We start from the raw sequence: 6,000 nt of genomic DNA on the forward strand, positions 1-6,000 counted from the left end.
AGCTCTCCTTTGTTATTCCAGACAATCAAGCCCCAAACCAGTGCCATCCCAAATTAAGCTGCTGCAGCTTTTAACAGGGGGTCCTATTCATCTGCAAATGTGATACGATTTTGCTTTAGTTGCCATAAATATTAACAGCAAGGGCTTTTTGTTCTTTTACTCCCTCTTGCTGCAGCCTGTTGCAAAGACTGAGGTTTAAAGTAATCTCAAAAAAGTGCAAGACTTTGCCACTTTATAATTTAAAGAGCCATTTTGCTTTGCTAAATCCTCAAATGGAGATTTCAGATAGCAATTTATCTGGCAAGGAGAGCTGGGTGGCGAGCAGATTCGATCAGTGTGATTGCCATTAAGCGCAGGAAGGTACTCAGCACCCATACCTGGTGCCAGTTTTTCCTTAAAACACTGTTTATACTGAAATATCTAGTGATGCTTATCAGCCAGCAGCTCTCTCTGGGGACAATAGGAGTTGTCTCGATCTTTCTCCTCTGGAAAATCTCTCATGTAGGCTCCTGGATCCAAAGGGTTTTCACCCCATCCCACCACAGACAGCAAACCTCATAGCAATGGCACAGGCTCTGCATTTTACTCTTCGGGTCCAGACCTCCTTCCTACTCTTCTGGCTGCAGAGACTTCCTGGGGAGCTTGGCTCAACAATTTCAGGGATAAACCAAGGGTGGATTTGCCATGGGAGGAAGGGAGCATGTGACCCCTCCAAATAAGCTTGTACTCCCAGTCACGTGCTAAAGCAATACTCATGTGGCTGCACAACTACCATGTCCACACTGATGTTGAAGCCAGCCCTCTTTGCCACTATGCCTATAGATCCTGGGATTTAATCCTACCTATGCCATTTCTTCTCCAGTGACATCTGCTCCTCTGTGCTGGCTTTGTATTTCACTGGCCCAGTGATCTTCTCCCCTTGTGATCTGGAGACATCAACCGATTCCCACCCCACGCTCCGGAGCACAGCTCCCCTGTCAGGGATTACCATGGGATTTAGGAGCCAAAACCTCCCCAAGCCACAGAAGACAGTTGATGAGAAAATCTTCTGCTTGAAATTCCCAGCTGGCATTCTCCCTTGATCAGCTTTTGCAGCCTAAGAAACCTGGAAAGCTGCCCTGAAAAGCTGGTCTTAGATTCTGCTGGGTTTCGTAGTTTAGTTGAGTGTAAAGTAGAATTGCAAGGACTGTACTTGCATCAGGACTGCACGTACTCAGCTAGTGCTCTGAGCTTGCAGCTAAGGAAAAAACTGAGCTGGAGCTCAGAGCTAGAATGAGCTTTATTATAACAACTTTTAAAGTAGTAAACATTGGCGGAAGGAGGAAGCCTGAGGTGTATCTCATAGTCAAGTCATTCACCACCACCAATATGAATGATAACCACAGGGATGACCCAGCAATTGTCACATTTCATCCTGACTGTTTTAAAGCAACCCCATAATACCCAGAAGGTTTTTGCCATCAATAACTGAAATGTACACTGTGGACATTTCCAACCACAGGAAAGGCAAGAATGTAACCAGGAAAAATGAAAATGGCTTAGCAAAAGCAAATAATGCTTGACCAACCTGATTGTCTTCTGTTACTAAATAGCTGACTATTTTAATTCTGGCTCCCACAGCAGTCTCATGGTAAACTGAGGAAGTATGGGCACATCAAAGCAACTTTCAGAGGTTTGAAAGTTGGCTGGACCACTAGTCTCAAAGGTTGACAACTGACTGGAAAAGCTCTGGGAATTGCAGTGGGGTCTCTCTTTGCAAATAAGGCAAACTGCATATTCGTCTGCCTTTGGCAAAGCATCATCAGGAGATCAGAAGAAATTATAATCTCCTTCTTAGCACTGGGAAGGCTGAACGTGGAGTACTCTTTCTGGTGTGGGCCCCCACTTCAAGAGGGACATGGAAAAACTGAGGAAGGTTACCAAGTGGAGGGCTACCAAGGTGGTGAGCACACAACCTACAAGGAGACGGTTGAGAGCTGGGCTTGTTTAGCCTGGAGAAGAGGAGGCGAAGGGGCAATCAAATATCAGCCTACACTTACCTGAGAGGGAGTTACAAAGATGAAGAAGCCAAACACTTCTTGGTTGTGGCAGGTGCTAAAACAAAGACAAGAGATAACTGGTGTTTAAAACATTCAGGCTGAAAATCAGGAAGAGCTCACCCAGGAAGATAGTGCCACACCAGGACAGGTTCTTTAGATTGTAGAATCTCCCTCAGGAAGACAAAGCTATGGCCAACCTGATCTAGTAATGATGGCAGCCTGGCTTCCAGTGGGAGATTGGTCTCTCACAACCAACATTTCTGTGAATATTTGAATCTATGAGAGGTAAAAAGCTCAAGAAGAAGATATGTCTACAGCTAAAGGCAGGAATAAATCCCATCTCTCCCCAAGATAAAGCTAGTAACTTGTTCAAATGACAAATGGTTCCCAGGTTCAGCCTGAGCTTGGATGCCATCCTACAGTGAAATCAGATTCCTCCAAAGACCAATCCAGTTCTCCTTTCATTAGGTGCCTGTATCTCCAGCACTAGTTTAACAAACCAGTGGGGACTCTTAGACAATTTCATCCTCTTGGGTCCCATCCCACCTACTTCAAGCGTTGATACCAAGTATCATTGCTAAACCTTTTCAGAGTCCTACAGGACTCCCAGCATTTATTTGAGAGCGGGGTAAACAGGAGTTCTAGGTCTAATGTAATGCTACTACCGGTGGTGGCATCCATTGGCAAACAACAGTCAGGGACAGTTGTGCTATAACATCCTATATTTGGCCATACTAAAAAACTTGGGCTTTACTTTACTTTCTCTGTTTTTCCCCTGGGCATGTATCTATTCTATAGCTGGCTCTTGGCATGTTGCTTTCTCTTCTTTTCCTTGGGTGGAGATGAAAACCTTCCTTTCTGTGACCAACAGAGGGTCTTTGCAGCTATTCAAAATCAGTTGCAAGTTGCTTAGCTGTGTCCATTGAGTCATTTTCATTCCCTCATCTTCTAGGCCTTTCCAGTTCCTCAAGAGAATCGTGGCTGTGTGATGCCTCTGATTGCCTTGCAACCTTGAAAATCTGCAATTTGAAGCAGACTGATCATGTGCAGATAATAGTTTCCTGTGAACAATAAATATCACTCAAAGCGTCTTCCATAGAGTCAGGATACTTCAGTAACATAAATCTTCTTAAAAGCCTAAGAATCATTTGTATTTTCTCCCTTTTTCAGAGATTACTGAACTTTAGTCATCACTGGGGAAGTTCGCCTGACATTCTATCAGCTCTGGGTTTATCTGTATCGACAGGACAATAAAAATTCTTGTCTATCACTCTACCGCTGTCACCTTTGGCTTCCTCACTTGGTTGTGGAAGAATTTAATGAAGGTAAGAGAATAATGATGAAGAGAAAAAGATTACAAACTTAACGGCCTGTGAATGCTGTTTATAGTTTGTCATCATTACAGATGGTGTTTTCCTGCTTGTGCACCTTGCTTGATTTCTCTTAGCCAGAAGTGTTGACAAAGTAGAAGTTCCAGGTACAGCTAAAGATAAAATTTCTAGTAGAAGAAAGAGAAGTTGGAGAAAAAAGGTTATTCTTCTATCCTACCTTTTTACCACAAGAAAAATAAAAAATATGAAAAAACAAGAACCCTTGAGGCTGATTGAAGATGTGAGCTTGCTCATTGACAGTATTTTATTTCAGAACTGAAAAAATGACCAGGCAAAAATTTCTGTGAGGCAACTCTGTCCTGCTTCCCTGATGCATCATTTCTTAAGTCATGGTCAGAAATCCTTTTCTGGAGACAGCTGCATCACTCACAGATCAACCAGCAGAGCTTTTCATACACACACTCCCATGGTATAAAATCAGGAGAGAGATCTTGCCATCAGTTAAAATGGTTTTTACTAACCCAGCTCATTTCTGCCTAAAACAAGTTAGAGGATACTCACACGAATTTTTCTGCTAGATGATAAGCAGTGTGATACTTTCCAACAGACATCCACATCTGAACATTACAAAGCATAGTCAGAGACACCTTTCCCATTAGGCCACCTGTTTGGAAGGTTGATGGTTTCATAGGATCTACCTGGCCAGAAACGAAGGCAGATGAAGAGAGGAAAACTTCCTCTGACCTCTTCTCCCTCCAGCGTGGTAGCTTCTTCAACAGCTTCTCAGATCTGTGGCATCCATCTACCATTTTGTAGCTTGGTGGGGCAGAAGAAGTATGGCATGAGAGATAATGTCAGTCCCACATTTGGTGAGAAACTCCAGTCTCCTGACCAAAGTATCAGAAGGACGGATTTGGAATGATCATGGAAAATCAGGAGAAAATGCAAAGGAAATCTGTATTCCTGTGTTGTCAATCTTTTCATTGTGAATCACGTAGTGAATTTTGAGCTCCTGGTGTCATGGCTTTATATGAGATTATCAACTCTCTTCCTTTGTTTTCGTTTCTTTCTTAAAAAAAAAAAAAAAAAAAAGAAAAAAAGACTAGTCTCCTAACTATAGAGAACAGCATGAAGACAAGGCTCCCACTGACTCAAAATCTAATATGAAGTGTTTCAGCACAAAATACAAACCCAAAGCAGTCAAATTTAAATATTTCATTTGGGCACTATGACAATAAAGGGTTTTCCTTTTTTTGTTGGGTTTTTTTTTCTGTCTTAAAAATGGTGTTCTGAAGATAATTTTGCCTACTTGAAAGATCTTAGAAATATGTATATTTAAAATATATATGTACATATATATACATAAAAGGAAAACCAAATACTGTTTTGCAAGCTGAACAAGCTGTTGCATTCAGCTTGAAATGAATCTTCAATTTCTGAATCTTTTTTGTCTCTTTTTTAAATTCAGTTTGGCCAGGGAATTAAAAAAACCCGTTATTCATATGGCTTTAATTACTTGAGATCTTTGCCAGAACACCTTGCAACATAAAAGAATTTCTTTCTATAAGTTTGGTACTGGGTTCATTTCTCGCCCAGAACTCTTAGCAATTTATCTGAGACATCTGTGGGTGTAGCACCTGGAAGATTAAGCTATAAAAAGCTTGTATACAGATATTTGTTTCTGGTAAACAGGACCCTGATAATGATAATTTATTTTAGGGTTAAATTTGATATTATGTATAAAGGGACTCTATAAAATCATTTCAAAATGAATTGAAATTATGTCAGTTTTCAATCAATGCCTTAAAAAGAAAAAAGAAAAGAAAGAAAACCCCGCTACTTCAGTCAAAAGACTTTTTTCTAGAAGAATCAGACTTATGAAATAAAGGTCATGAAAAAACAATAAGTCTGACTGTTTAATACATGTATACACACACAAAGATCAATAAATAGCCCAAGCAGTGGAATGAACTCATAAGCGATGCTTCTGCTGATTTCCTTGCAAGCATTCCCTGAGATTCCATTTATTTTCAGCAGTGTTTGCATGTGGATGGGTCTGTGTGTTTAATATCTATTCTCATATTAAGGAAGCATAGGGGAAAAAATCCATTTGGATGTATTTTCATGCAATTAATAATAATTCAGGGTTTGTGCTTTTCTTACGCCAAAACTGTGCTTGCCAACATTTGGAGCCCTCCAAACGCATGTATTAGTCCAAGTCTGAATCACTGTTTTTTTCCTCCGTTTGAAACAATGTTTGTTCAAAAGATATTAAGTGTGCTTCACTTTTGTCTTCGTTCAATCCAAAGTAGTCTTTAACATTTTTATCAAGACTCCTTAATATCCTGTTTTAAAATAGTTTCAATTTTCCAGTCTGGCCAAGTCTCCATGTACATTTCAGTTCATTTATGTCTGATTGCAATCAGTGGGAATCTTTTCATTGATTTCAGTGGAATTTGGATCAGGTTCATTTGCAGCATAACTTACATATGCTTGCTGTCATGGAATAAGCCAGCTATCACAGCAGCGACATCCAGGGAACTTGAGAGAACAAGGAATAAATCCAGGATCTGAGACCTTGCTTGGGAGGAACTTAAGCAAGTCCTGGTTTATTAGTGGTGACAGCTCTA

This window comes from Harpia harpyja, chromosome 10 (genome assembly GCF_026419915.1).
Source record: "Harpia harpyja isolate bHarHar1 chromosome 10, bHarHar1 primary haplotype, whole genome shotgun sequence".
In the NCBI taxonomy this organism is placed as follows: domain Eukaryota; kingdom Metazoa; phylum Chordata; class Aves; order Accipitriformes; family Accipitridae; genus Harpia; species Harpia harpyja.